At 37.4% G+C, this 15,605-nt stretch overlaps 1 protein-coding gene across 1 annotated transcript in view; it reads left to right on the top strand.

The window, feature by feature from the left end:
• The first annotated feature begins 950 nt into the window (after positions 1 to 950).
• LOC137503076 (uncharacterized) overlaps positions 951 to 15,605 on the top strand; it is a 238,538-nt gene continuing 223,883 nt past the window's right edge. Inside the window, exon 1 of the mRNA XM_068230516.1 lies at positions 951 to 1,000. The gene's annotated coding sequence lies outside the window, so the exon portion shown is untranslated. The remainder of the gene's footprint in view (positions 1,001 to 15,605) is intronic.

Below are 15,605 nucleotides of genomic sequence, written 5' to 3'. Positions count from 1 at the left end.
CTCCTTTTCATGTCCTTATCTCTCTTATCTGAAAATGAAAACCTACAACCTGTTTGCCAGTCATTGTCTGGGTCAGGGATGTAATGAATGAAACATATATAGGCTGTTATTACAATGGGGTTGCCACTCCCAAGGTGATTTATTAATGAGAGATAAATGTTATGAAATGATAATGGAGAGTGTTGCTGGAATGAAAGATGACAGGGAAAACTGGAGTACCCAGAGAGAAACCTGTCCCGCCTCCGCTTTGTCCAGCACAAATCTCCCATGGAGTCACCGGGATTTGAACCACGCTATCCAGCGGTGAGAGGCCGACGCGCTGCCGTCTGAGCCACTGAGGCTCCATCTCTCTTATCTGTTGTCCAAAAATCATTGGCAAAAGGGACTCAGGTTAAGACGCAGCAGGTCCTTATGCAAGTTAGGTTCCAAAAAGTGTAAAAAATATAAATACATGCAGTGTCAATTTTAATGTAATAGAAGTTGTATAATATTACTTGATATCATTCCACATGTTGTATATGAGTTGATTATGTTTGAAAAATACAGGAGAAATTATGAGTAGAATTTTGTAAATAGTAAATTTATTAAGTGTGAGCTATGTGTTTAATAGAAAAATCAATATAAATTTGATAATACTGTATTTTAGAAAATTGTCTTCTCTGTTCATTTAAAATTAGTGCTTGATTAAAATGTATTTTTGTGTACCATTGTCCACTTATGTAACCACCTAATTTGCATTTAAAGTGATTTTGATTTGATAGTTCCTCTCCATTCTTATATTTTTTAAATGGGAGATAAATTAATTTTACTCGTCATGTGCCACCAAAAAATTTATTTTCTTAGTTGTTTCTTGTTTAGGCCTATATATGCTTATTCCCTTACTTCTTTCTTCTACTTTTCTTATTTCTTACTTACAGCCTTCTGAAGAAATTAAGGGGGAAATATTCATAGAAGAACATACTGATGATCAGCTATTGCCGTACATCAAAGAAGAAACAAAGTACGTACACTAGAAATCCTATACAGTGTGGAATATATTGTACCTATTCACAGTTGTTTTCAGAAACTGGCCATTTTCATCAGTTTAATCCTTTCATTACAAGGTTACATTTAAACACTAATATCTTGAAATTCTGTTGGTTAAAATTATCTAAAATATTCAGGAATTTTAAGATCATATTAAATGCTCTGTCATGTTGTTTTACTGAATATATGTCTACGAAAAGAAGCTCTGGTAAAGCTACATATATTTGAGGTGTATTTATTTACAATACCTTTAACTTCATTTAAAATAATATCTTCTATAACTTAGCGGAGTGTAAGAGTGAAACTGTTACGGAGTTTCCGTGATTGAAAGAGGTGGAAGAAGGTGCTAGGGTGAATGGGTCTATCTACAACAAGCCAAAGATTAATTAAAAGTTTTAAAAATCAAAGTTATATTACATTTGGACTATTTTCCTTTTCAAATCTTAAATTTTAACTATCAAGTCGCTCAGCGACAAAACCAAATTCTAGGTGCAATAGTTTGAATACAAGGAAGAACAGCAAACAGAAAAACCAATAAATGGTTATTCATAATGTAAGCTTCCAGCTCCCAGTTTACAAAGGTCCCAACATCACAACAGTTGCATTTAGTTAGGTAGGCAAGGAGACGGATCTCCCAGTTAGTTTACAGGAAATTTACTTCACAATTTTCAAGAGCACCTTTTGCTCCAAAGTTTACAAGTACGGCCTTCCAAAGGCACCATTCAATATTTACACAAATTACAAAGAAAGAGCATCCTTACTCTACAATTCTATCATGGAGACTGCGCTCCCAAATCCTTACAGCCTACTCGAGGCAACCTTTAACTTTTACATTTCAAATTAGCGTGATTCCGCTCAATAAAATTTACACTTCCAGGCCTCTCTAGGCACAACCTCCAGTTTACAAAAACGTATCAATTGCCTTTTAAGTTTACACAGGGGTATTGAGTACCTTTTCTACGGGGCCCTTGTGATCACAAAAAACAAAGAGGTTAAATTTACTGGCCCAAAATTCAAAAGGATGCGGAGGCGGACACTTGCGTTCCTTGCAATTTACAACAAGAAAAAACCTAGTTGGGCTTCGAACCCGACATTGCAGGGGCTAATCCCGTTCTACTGAGTTTAGTAGGTGGAGACAAATATAAGTTACAAGACTACAGATGGAAAATGGTTACAAAACATAGTCACCTCAAAGGCAAGTTGATAGGGAACTCGAGAGAGTGTCGCACTCTCTATTCCCGAATTTTAGTCGAGCTTTTTGGCTGGTTTGAAAATTTACATTGAAAATAGAAACTTACTTTTCAGAAGGTTTGAAATACTAGGTTACATACTTAAAGATCAGAAAACTTACCCTTGGGTCAGCTACATGAGGTTATCACATAGTTATTAAATGGCTGCCATTACCCTTTTATGCTGGGCTGCTCGATGAAGGGTGAAACACCCCCACTTCCACTATTAAAACACACACTGGATGATCAAGAAGACAAGGTAGCTCAAAAATTGCCAGCTTTTATACCCGAGAGAAAGGTTTGAGAGAGATCTGGGCTAAAGCTGGACACACCCCTATTTTTAATTGGTTAATAAGAAATGAGCAAGAAAGCTCCGATAGGTTGAAAATTAAATAGCCAGATTTTCTAATTGGTTAATTTTGAAGTTGGTGGAAAGAGATCAAAGTGTTGCCAACTATCATACACAAAAAACAAACGATGATCAACTCCGTGTAATAACCTAGGAATACATATTTGCTCTGTTGCTTTAGTAGTCATCTCTTGACCAGTCTGAGCTTCTTTCACTGTTAGTTTCAAGATTTAGGTGTACATGTCCTCTTTAAAAAGCACTTTATTTTAGAATGAATGGGGTAGGTGTACCTCACAGTACATGTACACGGTACACAAAACAAAGTACGTACACTACAAAGCCTATACAATTTGGAATATAACGTACCAATTCACAGTTGTGTTCACTACACTTTCTGGTTGGTTTATCTCCAGAAACTGACCATCTTCATCAGTTGAATTCTTTCTTTACAAGGTTACATTTAAACACTAATATCTTAAAATTCTATTGGTTAAAATTATCTCAAATATTCAAGAATTTTAAAATTATATTGAATGTTCCGTTATGTAGATTTACTGAATATATATCTACAAAAATAATCTCTGGTAAAGCTAGATATTTTTGAAGTGTATTTATTTACAACACCTGTAACTTCATTTAAAATATGTATATATATATATATATATCTTCCATATCTTATTTATTTATTTTATTTATTCCTGACTTACATTTGTGGCAATGATAGGGCTCATGACCCTCTCTTACACTTAACCACTATAAACAATAAAATTTAAAATTTTAAACATAAAAGTAAGACATAGAAATTCTGAAAACAAATAACACTATGGGCAGATCATTTTAAGAATAAGTTAGGCCTACATATCAGTACTGTAATTATTATTATTATTATTAATATTAATAATAATAATAATAATAATAATAAATGAAGAAAAGCCATTCATACAACGTACACAATGACTCGCACAACTGAGTTTCATGTTCCCAGGAAAAACTTTCGGCAGGCAGATTTGAATTTATGAGAGGAAGTAAGGTGGGAGTGTATTCCAGAGTCTCGATGCAGTAACTAGAAAGGAATGATTGTAGGAATTTGTTCAACTTAGTGGAATTTCAAGTAGGAAACCAGAACAGGTACTAATTTCATGCTAATGAGGAAAGGATGTTGTCTAAAAGATTTGCCATGTCAGTTTGGTACTGAATTACATAAGAACAGGTTTTAAGATTAATTAAGTTTCCTAATTGCTGACTTGTGGAAAGACACATATTCTGAGCTTACCAATTAGTGATGACATTACCTTCCATTTGTGGAGAGACACAAAGCCCTGACCTAAATAATTAATGATTGGGCTAACTTCCATTTGTGTAGAGACACATGGTCCTGAACTGATACCACTCCTCCATGGTCTGTATAATTATAGACGTGAACTGGATGAAAATAACAAATTAATTATTATGATCATCTGCTATCTATGACAGATGTAAGCAGATATATGCATTGCAAAATTCCATTCAGGCTAGAATACACTGAATACATGAGTGCCCTTCTTGTTGTTACTTGTAGAATTTCACCAGATATTCAAACTGTCACTCCTGATTGTTGTTGTTTGAGTCATCAGTCCACACACTGGTTTGATGCAGCTCTCCATGCCACCCTATCCTGTGCTAAACTTTTCATTTCTACATAACTATTGCATCCTACATCTGCTCCAATCTGCTTGTCATATTCATACCTTGGTCTATCCCTACCATTCTTACCACCTACACTTCCTTCAAAAACCAACTGAACAAGTCCTGGGTGTCTTAAAATTTGTCCTATCATTCTATCTCTTTTTCTCGTCAAATTTAGCCAAATCGATCTCCTCTCACCAATTCGATTCAGTATCTCTTCATTCGTGATTCGATCTATCCATCTCACCTTCAGCATCCTTCTATAACACCACATTTCAAAAGCTTCTATTCTCTTTCTTTCTGAGCTACTAATCGTCCATGTTTCACTTCCATGCAATGCCACGCTCCACACGAAAGTCTTCAAAAACATCTTTCTAATTCCTATATCAATGTTTGAAGTGAGCAAATTTCTTTTCTTAAGGAAGCTCTTCCTTGCTTGTGCTGGTCTGCATTTTATGTCCTCCTTACTTCTGCCATCGTTAGTTATTTTACTACTCAAGTAACAATATTCATCTACTTCCTTTAAGACTTCATTTCCTAATCTAATATTTCCTGCATCACCTGCCTTTGTTTGACTGCACTCCATTACTTTTGTTTTGGACTTATTTATTTTCATCTTGTACTCCTTACCCAAGATTTCGTCCATACCATTCAGCAGCTTCTCGAGATCTTCTGCAGTCTCAGATAAAATAACAATATCATCGGCAAATCTCAAGGTTTTGATTTCCCCTCCTTGGACTGTGATTCCCTTTCCAAATTCCTCTTTGATTTCCTTTATAGCCTGTTCTATATAAACATTGAAAAGGAGGGAGAACAAACTGCAGCCTTGCCTCACTCCTTTCTGGATTGCTGCTTCTTTTTCAAAGCCCTCGATTCTTATCACAGCAGACTGACTTTTATACAGATTGTATATTATTCTTCGTTCTCGGTATCTGATCCCAATCATCTTCAGAATCTTAAATAGCTTAGTCCAATCAACATTATCGAATGCCTTTTCTAGATATACGAATGCCATGTACGTGGGCTTGTTCTTGTTGATTCGATCCTCTAAGATCAGCCGTAAAGTCAAGATTGCTTCATGTGATCCTACATTTCTTGTGAAGCCAAATTGATCTTCTCCCAACTCAGCTTCAACTTGCCTTTCCATTCTTCTGTAAATAATACGTGTTAAAATTTTGCAGGCATGAGATACTAAACTAATGGTGTGGTAGTTTTCACACCTGTCAGCACCGGCTTTCTTCGGAATAGGTATAACAACATCCTGTCAGAAATCGGATGGTACTTCTCCTGTCTCATACATCTTGCACACTAAATCATTCCCGATTAACACAGATAATCCTGAATTCTTTAGTTTTCTGGTTTATATATTTTTCTTTATAATGCAGTTATATGAGTCCCTTAAAAACGAAATCCAGAAGTGTTCTCTCATTCAAACACTTTTTTTTTTTTTTTTTTTGAAAATAAGTCTTTAGAGATATTGGACATAGGCTTTAGGGGAGAGAATTTGAACATACAAAGTTGTATGATAGGATGTGTAAAATATCCATTGTATCCCATTTTTATAACAGAATATTCATCAATCTGCTTCTTGTTATTCTGCTTCTTTAGTTTTAGTCCTGCCCAGTGTCCTGGTCCAGTGTTGTGATTCATTGTCTCCAGTTCGGACTCTGGCTATGCCTGTATGTACTTTCACAGCTTTCAGGTCTTTGTGCACTTTATCTGTCCTGTGCTGTCTTGTTCATCACTTGGTCCTCTTTTCACCGACTTTCTGTGTACACGCTGACTTTCCCAATATATCGTCCTCTGCACGCAACGTATGTTCAAACCAGTACACATGCCCTTCCTCAGTTTTCTTCCTTATCGGTGCAGTGCCAGAATGTTTTCTAATAACATCATTTGAAATGTGATCCAGTCTAGTAATGCCAGCCTTCCGCCTAATCATCTTTGTATCTATGATGATTAGTTGGCATTCTACCTCCTCTTTAGCTAGCAAGTATTTGTAGCCGTAGAAAATGACAGGACGTTTAACAGTTCGGTAGATCTTAGATTTCAGATAGTCCTTCATCCGATGGTTGCAAGGGCGCCCGTTATCATTCTCAACTTCAGCTGGGCTTTGTATATCCTCAAGTTGACTTCATCAGTAAGTCGGCCACCATCAGAGATTGTGGAGCCAAGATACTTAAATTTCTCTACCCGTGCCATAACTTAACCGTCAACATGCATGATTTCAACTTCTCAATGATGTAATGTCACAATCAATTAAAAACATTTCAAGGTCCATCTATGCAATGAAATAACATTTTGTTGTGATTCAGTCACATGCAAAATGGTAGAAGTCTCGGCATCATCAGCCCTAATTGCAAATTAAACAATTATACACATGTGCCTAGAACATCTAAAACACATTTTTACACATTATAAAACACACAACTGTAATGATAAATGAGTTAAATTAAAATTATGTTGCAATTAAATGCTGCAATATAAATTTGTTTAAAATGTTGGCAATTTTTTTCTGTTATAGAGTCCAGCCTGTGTATATCTGGGTTATGTGAATTTCAGCTGTTTTATACCAGTACTATCTGTGTGGGTGACACTTATTCACTTGATTTAGGTGGTTCCAGGGAAGTTTAATTTGTCATATAAGATCTAATATGACCAGAGATGAAATTCCCAGTTCATTTTAAACCTGAAGAAGAAATTAGCCAAGTTAGACATTGGTAGCAATGTATAGAATTTACGAGAATCATTGGAATCATTAAATAATGACAATTGACTCACCTTGAGCAGCATGTTGAACATGTATGTTATACAGACGGTGCCGGATGAATGTGTGTGTGATACCTAAGGTAGGTAGCGGTGAAGAAGGTGAGGGAAAAGAGGAGGTGGAGCACCTGCAGGGGAATTGAACTAAGGCGGGACAGAAGGATAGTGTAGTTGGGGTAATTGACGGGAGTGTGTATAGCGGATTTCTTGGAAAATCGAGCTGTTTTTCTATAGTTTGGTGTTTTAAGTCAATTGTTTAAAAGATAAAAAAGAATGTTGGGTTACTGATAGATTTTTTCAATTATAAGTGGGGTTGAAGTACTCATCAAAATTAATTTAACAACTTTCCATAATATTCATGTAGGGTCCCTTATTTGCTGTTTGGAGAATTTCCATATCTTGTTCGATGTCGATAAGCTTATGACAGAACTTTTTGTGCCTCATCGCGTTGACATGTTCTGAATATCTAATCATAATTTTACGTCCTGCTGGACCCACGTATGATCTGTTACATTCATTGCATCTGAGTCTTTGTATTCCAGATTTGGAGTAAATATTGGGGTTATTGTTTGATGCAGAATTGTGTAAAATTTCGGAGGTTCTATTGTTAGTTTTGAATAAAATTCTTACATTGTGTTTCCGGAAAAATTTGGAAATTTTGTTATGTCATTATTATAAGTGAAGGTGGTTGAATTAGGAGCTTTCTCTTTTTCCTTATAAAAGATTGGTTTTAGGCCGGTACCTATATTTGTTTATTATTTGTTCTATAAACTGCCTGTTGTACCCATTGAACTTGGCAATTGCCCTTATGATGTTAAGTTCATTATTAAGATCTTTCTTTGTCATGGGTATGGTGAAAGCTTGATAGACCATGCTATTACAGTATATGCTGCATGTTTGTTCATTAGGGGATGTATGGAATCTTCGTGGATCATCTTAGCACTTTGTGTATGTTTCCTGTATATTTTATTAGACAGACCAGAGAGATTTCTGATAATGGTTAGATCTAGAAAATTGATTGTTACATTGATTTCTCACTCTAGTGTGAATTTAATATATGGATCAATAATATTCAAGTCTTGAAGAGTGGAGTCTGCGTTCTTGATTAATTCTTCCATAATGGCAAATGTGTTGTCCACATATCTGGCCCATATGAGAATATTTGGAAAGTTCTTATTGTTAATTTTTGTGTATTCCAAGTTATCTAAAGGGATATTAGCCAAAATTCCTGAAGGAGGTGATCCCATCGCCAGTCAGTTCAGTTGATAGATAAATTTGTTGAAAACAAAGAAGTTTTTTTTGATGATCAGTTTTAGAAGCTGAATGAAATCTTGTATATCTAGTTTATTGAGAGAACTGTATTTGCTTATATAGTTTTCAATGATAGTTGTCAGTTTGGAAATTGGTATGCTCAGATACATATTTTCTATATCAAAGGAATTGAGGGAGTGGTTAGGCTGTACATTAAAAGCCTTTAATTTCTCCATCAGTTCAGTAGTGTTTTAAATGGATTTGTTGTAGAGAAAGTGATAATTTTTGGTTAGGACACTTTGAATGAATTGGGATGCTTTGTAGAATGGGGTAAGAGATAATGGGTTGATAGGAATATCAAGAACTGTAGGGACCAATCTTATAAAAGAAAAAGCTAAAGCTCCCATTTAAACCACCTTCACTTATAATAATGACATCCACAAAATTACCAAACTTTTCCGGAAACACAATGTAAGAATTTTATTCAAAACTAACTATAGAATGTTGGCATTTTTACACAACTCTGCATCAATCAATACCCCCAATATTTAGTCCAAATCTGGAATATACAGATTCAAATGCAATGAATGCAGCAGTTAATATGTGGATCAAACAGGACTTAACTTTATGATTAGATATTCAGAACATGTCATTGTGATGAGGCACAACAAGTTCTCTGCCATGGGTAAACACATGCATGACACTAATCATAAATTTACCAACATCGAACAAGATAAGGAAGTTCTCCAAACATCAAATAAGGGACCCATCATGAATATTATTGAAAGTTGTTATATGAATTGTGATGAGAACTTCGACCCCAATTATAATTTAAATGAAATCTATGAGAAACCCAACATTGTTTTTGATCTTTTAATCAATTGGATTATAAACACCAATCTATCAAAAAACAGCTCGATTTTCCAAGTACTGTAATCTGCAATACACACTCCCGTCAGTCACTCTCACTACACCATCCTCACCTCCTTCCTTCCCCTCGCCTTCTTTACCGCTACCTAGCTTAGCTATCACACATATTCGTCCGGCATTGTCTGTGTAACATACATGTTCAACATGCCACTCAAGGTGAGTCATTAGTCAATATTTAATGATTCTAATGATTCTAGTAAATGCTATACATTGTTTCCAACGTCTAACTTGCCTAATATTTTCTTTAGGTTTAAATTGAAGTGGGAATTTCATCTCTAGTCATATTACGATCTTACATGACAAATTAAACTTCCCTGGAACCATCTAAATCAAGTGAATAAGTGCCACCCACATAGACCATAAAACAGCTCAAATTCACTTAACTTGGGATATACACAGGCTGGACTATATAACAGAAACAAATTGCCGAAATTTTTAAGAATTTTATTTCGGAGCACTTAATTGTAACATAATTTTAATTTAACTCATATCATTACAGCAGTGTGTTTTATAATGTGCCAAAATATGTTTTAGATGATTTATGCATATGTATATAATTGTTTAATTTGCAATTACGGCTGATGATGGCATATAGATGCCGAAACTAGTACCATTTGACATGTGATTGAATCACAATAAAATGTTTGAAAGAATTTTAATTTACTGTAATCCCACTTCAATTTGGAACACAATGAAATTCATAACTATAACATGTGACGTCACGTATTCTGTCTTTTTGTTGAGGCGCTGGACATCTTGCGCTAGTCGATTGTTCCAGTCTTCTGTTTGGCGCTTATTCTCCGCAGCCAAAAGGATATAATTTGTATAGAGAAGTGTCCATGGTATTGGATTGTGCAGGTCTGATGTAATGGTGTCCATCACATGAATGAGCAGCAGTGATGATAAGGCAGGGCCTTGGTGGACTTCTACAGTCATGCGGAAGTCATCAGACGCTCCTGCGGCAGCTTGAACATAACTCCTTGGTGCTTCATAGAGCAATTGTACCCTCTCAACAAGGTGCTCTGGAATGCCATGTTCTTGTAGCGCTGACTTATTAGGTTATGCGGTACCCGATGGAAGTCCTTCTCAGGGTCCAGGAAATCGTGATGGTCTCTTATTCTTTTCACTGTGTCTCTCAAGTAACAACCCTTCAGCGTGAGTTGCTCCTGTTGCGCCACAATTTTACACAAATCCAGCTTGTCTTGTTGTATGTTTGGCTAAATCGCTAATACTTTTTTCGAAGATTTCTTTGAAATGTGTCATTGCTCGTCTCAGACATATGATCGGGTGGTAATTAGAAAAGTCCACTGGGTTTCCCTTATTTTTGAATGGATACTCCATCGTCAATTTTCGATTGGGCTTCCCTTATTTTTGAATGGATACTCCATCGCCAATCTTTTGATTTTTGACCCTTTTTGATGATCTGGTTGAAAAGCTTGCTTTAGCCACACTGCTACATCCCCCATTGAGAGAAACAAAACTCTGCAGGAAGATAATTGGGACAGGTGGCTTTCCCTGGTTTAATTTCCTTCAGCATAGCCTGGACTTCGGTGACTTCAATTTCCTACATTGTGATTGGTAGATTCGGAAATTCCCAGATAGAAATTTTGTCAGAGTAGTTCCGCCAGTGTAATCGCACTTTCCGCCAGTCAAGTAGCAAATCGCCTGTTTCACATATAGACCTGCTTACCGGTTTGCTTTTGTTACAGCAACGACCTCCTTCACTTTACTACAGTTCAGTTATTATGAGTTTCGACTTGACGTTCAAGCGCTGCATTTTGGCGGAGGGTAAGTGAATTTAACAACAACCAATCATAGGCAACCGATTGCTCCGATAGAGCTTGTTAGACTCCAGTTCCGGTTAGCGGTGTTGTCGATCTGTTGTTTACTGTAACTACGTGCTATCAGCTATGTGTTGTATTGTGTTCAGTTCTTATCCCGGTCTTTGTGTGTCTTTGTGCTAGGTTGTTGTTCGTTTATATTTCGTGGTGTTGAGTTTATAAATGAATTGTTTAGTATTTTTAATAATACAGAGCGTTATATTGTAGTGAATATTGTCAAACAGGTGATGTAGTGTATATAGTAGCTTAGTTTAATATTTCGTTTCGGTAGTTATATAGTAGGTTCATTTTAGGACCGTGTGTGAATTTGATATTCTGTCATGTTGACGCCTACATCTAAGGATGAAGCTCCCATGAGAAGAAATCCCTTCGGGCGCCGTACTCCACTAAGGAACCAGGCCCGGGAAATTGTTTGTAATGTTAGGGAGGCATTCTTAACAAAGCACCAAAAATGGTGGCTAGAAAGAATGAGTTGATTAAGTTGTTGAAGGTTAGCGATGACATGGGGAAGGGGGGGTCTTATGCATCTCTTGAAACAAAACAAGCCCCAGTGCCCAGTTTATGTGGTGGATGAACTGGGCAGAAGGAACGGGTATAAAGTAGGTAGTTCACCTTCCACTATACCATTGCCATTTTAATGCCATGAGACTGATTTGGGCTCAAGTGAAGGATTATGTAGCCGAGAATAACCAACTCTTCACAATTTCGGAATTTGAAAAAATTTATTTTCGAAGCCTTATGCCGAATAAGTGCAGAGGACTGGAGCAATGGTGTGAGACACACGAAATCCGAGATGGTTAAAGCTTGGGAGATAAAATCTTGCAGACGATTATGTTGAAGACTTTATTATCTCTTTAGGGTCAAGCGAGAGTGAAACCTCAACAGACTATGACAATGCCGATAGTGACTCAGAAATGAGTGGTATATTTGCTTTGTAGCATTATTTTCTTCGTTACGGTAAACTGAATCTAACAGCAACACGAGATCCTCTACTTAGTGAGTAGAAATTTAATTTAATTTTCTCACTTTTTATCTGTTCGAGCATTGACATATTTTTATCTTGTAGCCTTATCCTAAATGTGTTATGTATTGTTGTTCATCTTGTGTGAATCATGTATATTGCTACAAAAAATAACTGATTATGGACTTATATTCCAGTATTTACATTTCTGTTTGTGTTGTGTATCATCCATCAGCTCATTGTATTCATAGCAGTTTGGTACCATTGTGTGACTTCCAGCTAACTGTCAAGTCGAAACTGATAAAAACAGAACTATAGTGGCTGCTTTATAGGCACTCTAAACAGCAAGAAACTCGTGGTAAAGCTGTTTCTTCAACCGTACTGCATACTTAACATCGTCATTCTGAAACCACTTGTCCTTTGTTGTCATCGCCCTGACTTAGTTGTTCCAAGAATAGAGCGTGCGGCGTTTTTCAGTTTAGTCCAGCTCGCTTCAACTATGGTAATTTGTGGCTCTGTAACTTTTGCGACAACTTTGGCGTTCTTCTTCAGGTGCCACCATTTAATCCCTTTTGGTCCATTTCCAGGGAATTATTGGGCTCTTGTTGACTTTATCTGCAGCATGCAGATGGCTGGTCAATATTGCATCGCAACGATTTCGTAAGGAACAACCATTGTCTCTAGAACATCTTTGAGGATGGAGGATGGAGTTAATGTGAGTTGGATGCGAGCCACTGTAGTACGTGACTGGATGAATATCACGGTTTTTGAACCGTTTGTTCGCGATGATCAGTTTCTGCATAATCGGGAGTTTGTTGGCCATCGTCGTTCTTCTGTCCATATCCATGTCCGCCATGGACTGTATGTTCTTATTTCCACCATCCGACACGTCCATTCAGACCACAAGCAGTGATAAGAGTCAGCGGTCTTCCTGTCAGGCAGTGCCCAGAAGGCATCTTCGGTTTCCGTGCGTTGGCCATTTTGGAGCGTTCCGCTAGAAAATTAGAATTTCCTTTTCCCCCTATGTAGATGAGATACATCCAGCAATTTTCTTATTTTTTCACCTCGGAGGCTGAAGAGTCAAATTTAGCTGTTATAAAAATTCCAACATAATTGGTTGTTCTGCGGCTTCCGTTGTACATCAGTTAGTAACCGTACCCAATTTCGTATGACTTTTCTCTACTGCATCCTATATGCCTTCTCTCAAGTGCTGTGGCTAATTTGCTACTTCATCCAGACAGTGTTCTGTGATTCGATACAGAATGGGGGTACTCGCTTGCTTAGCCATCACAGTCCGTGCGACGGTAACCCTTGCATACTCTTCATGCCTACTGTGCCCGTCCAACGCACGTCCCTTCCAGAGGACGCCCGATTATTGGTTCCATTTCCATGAGACATATTTCCATAATCATGTGAGGGTGTTATTTTATGGCTTGCCTTGAAGCATTTTAGAGCTCATGAGAGCAGTAGTTACGCCACTCCGGGTGGGGAACAGACGCCTTTTTCAGCCGCTCCTCTAGAGAAGAGACGCTACGCTCCTTTCTGCATTAACTTCGAGAAAGGTAGAGTACCTCTTCTGCCAGGTGCTCCGTTCCGAACGTCTCCATCTCCAGCGAAATTGCTATTGATGACTGCGCGTCTTTGGTCTGCGAGAGCAATTATATTTCGCTCATGTATGCCGGCAGACGTGCCACATATTGCAGCAATGTAACTGGTTCCTGGAGAATGCTTATCAGTGAAAAATGAAATATCATTTTACTGAGAAACGAATAGTGAACCCGATAAATCACTTGTGACGAGAATCTCATAATCATGTAATGAAGAATGGCCACAGACTTTTGACCATTTTGCTTGGCGTGATATGCAACAAAACGTATTACATAAAATCCAGTGTACTATTTTCTGCCTGCTGTTGTCAAGTGTTATTGCCTGTCGTATCTGGAATCCTTTCATTTGTCCACTTATTTTCTCCTAAGAATGCAGTAACAACACGTGTTCGAGCCTCCCACTACTTTGTTTGTGAGGAAGTCATGCATTCGATTGGGCCATGTGAATTCAGTGCATAGAGTATGAATTGGGAAGACCTACTTCATGCTGTGATAAATTTTGCCTGCGTGATTGACTTTTCCCATGTGCCTGTTGTAAGCCGGTTGCACCTTTTACCATGAAATTCATATTTCTCTCTCTTCCTTCCTAGAATATGTAGAGCCACTTTGCGGTGGGAGACCGGCCGAGATTTGGATGCTATCCAATGATGTTATGATTGCACTAAGAATAATCACCTTGTCCGTGATGTTTTGTAATAAAGGTGATCATGCTCCTTCTAGCTGCACTGTTAAAGGAACATTTGTAAGAATATTCAAGGATGTGATAGCTTGCATTTGGGTTCAAATTCAGGATATCAGAACATTGTAATAAAACACTACTACCAAATCCGTATATTTTGTTGCCTTCATAATGTCTATGACAGCAGTATATAGGGGAGAAAACAAAACGTCAGTGTTAGGGAAAGAGCATGCATTTGGTTGTTGTATTCCAGCTTTTCCGGGATTTCATGAGGATTATTGGTTTCCATGTTGCATAAGGCCTGTGTTAAACAGCAATTGAGTCATAGATGATGTAATACATGGTAGTAAGTGTGAACTTCCTTGTATAAAACTATCGCCCTATATGTAGGTTAGCTCTGTTTGATTGCACATCAAAGCTATGTAATTAGAAATAACCACACTGTGACATAATAAAATGCTACACTGATATGGAAACAATATACAAATATAATGTGTATGTTCACATGACAGTAAATTACATTCATAAGAGATTAGCCATGGTTCTGCAGATTGTGCTGACTGTTGGTAAACAATGTTCTCAACTTTATTAATTTCTACAACACTGAGATTCTCTCAAACAACTTCAACAACAAGGGCGTTTACAAAAATTATTACTTGCCTGCCACAAAGTGCAGAGTGGTTGAACAAGATCATATCTCCAAATTTATGCCGCTCTTTATATAGGAGAACAGATATATACGGATTTCAATAGACAAATGTCTGCCGAATTAAAGAGCTTATATATCTCCTTTTAGGCTAGACCACCTCTCATGCATTCTATAAATGATGTTGTCTATGAGCTCGTACATTCCTAAATCGTCAGAAATTTCTTGCGCATGATATCGTGACTCTTGAGAAAAGACGCACCACATCATCGTAACAAGTGAGAGCATTTGATATTTAAGATTTCACTCTGAATTTGACCTCAGATAATGTTTACTCTACAGAATGTGATGTTCATGAGTAACGAGCTCTCTGCATGGGATATCAGTGAGTGGAATGTTCAGTAGCAATTCCTTTCTGTGAGGGTTGTAGTGGAGTTGGCTGTGTTACTATTGGTTATATGGTTTGAATTTTTCACTGTAGATCGAGTCCCAAGGTGAGCAATGCAGATCATCAATCTCCAGATGGTGGAGCACCTTGTTTTAGGTGCCATGTATGCGGTGAATTCCTGGCCGGAAAGTTGGGCCTCCTGCGACATCTGAAGAGACACAAAGATGATCGTCCCTTCAGGTGCGAACACTGTGGACAGCTCTTCGG

Source organism: Anabrus simplex, chromosome X (genome assembly GCF_040414725.1).
Source record: "Anabrus simplex isolate iqAnaSimp1 chromosome X, ASM4041472v1, whole genome shotgun sequence".
NCBI classification, from domain to species: Eukaryota; Metazoa; Arthropoda; class Insecta; order Orthoptera; family Tettigoniidae; genus Anabrus; species Anabrus simplex.
This window is presented reverse-complemented; position numbering and strand designations above follow the sequence as displayed.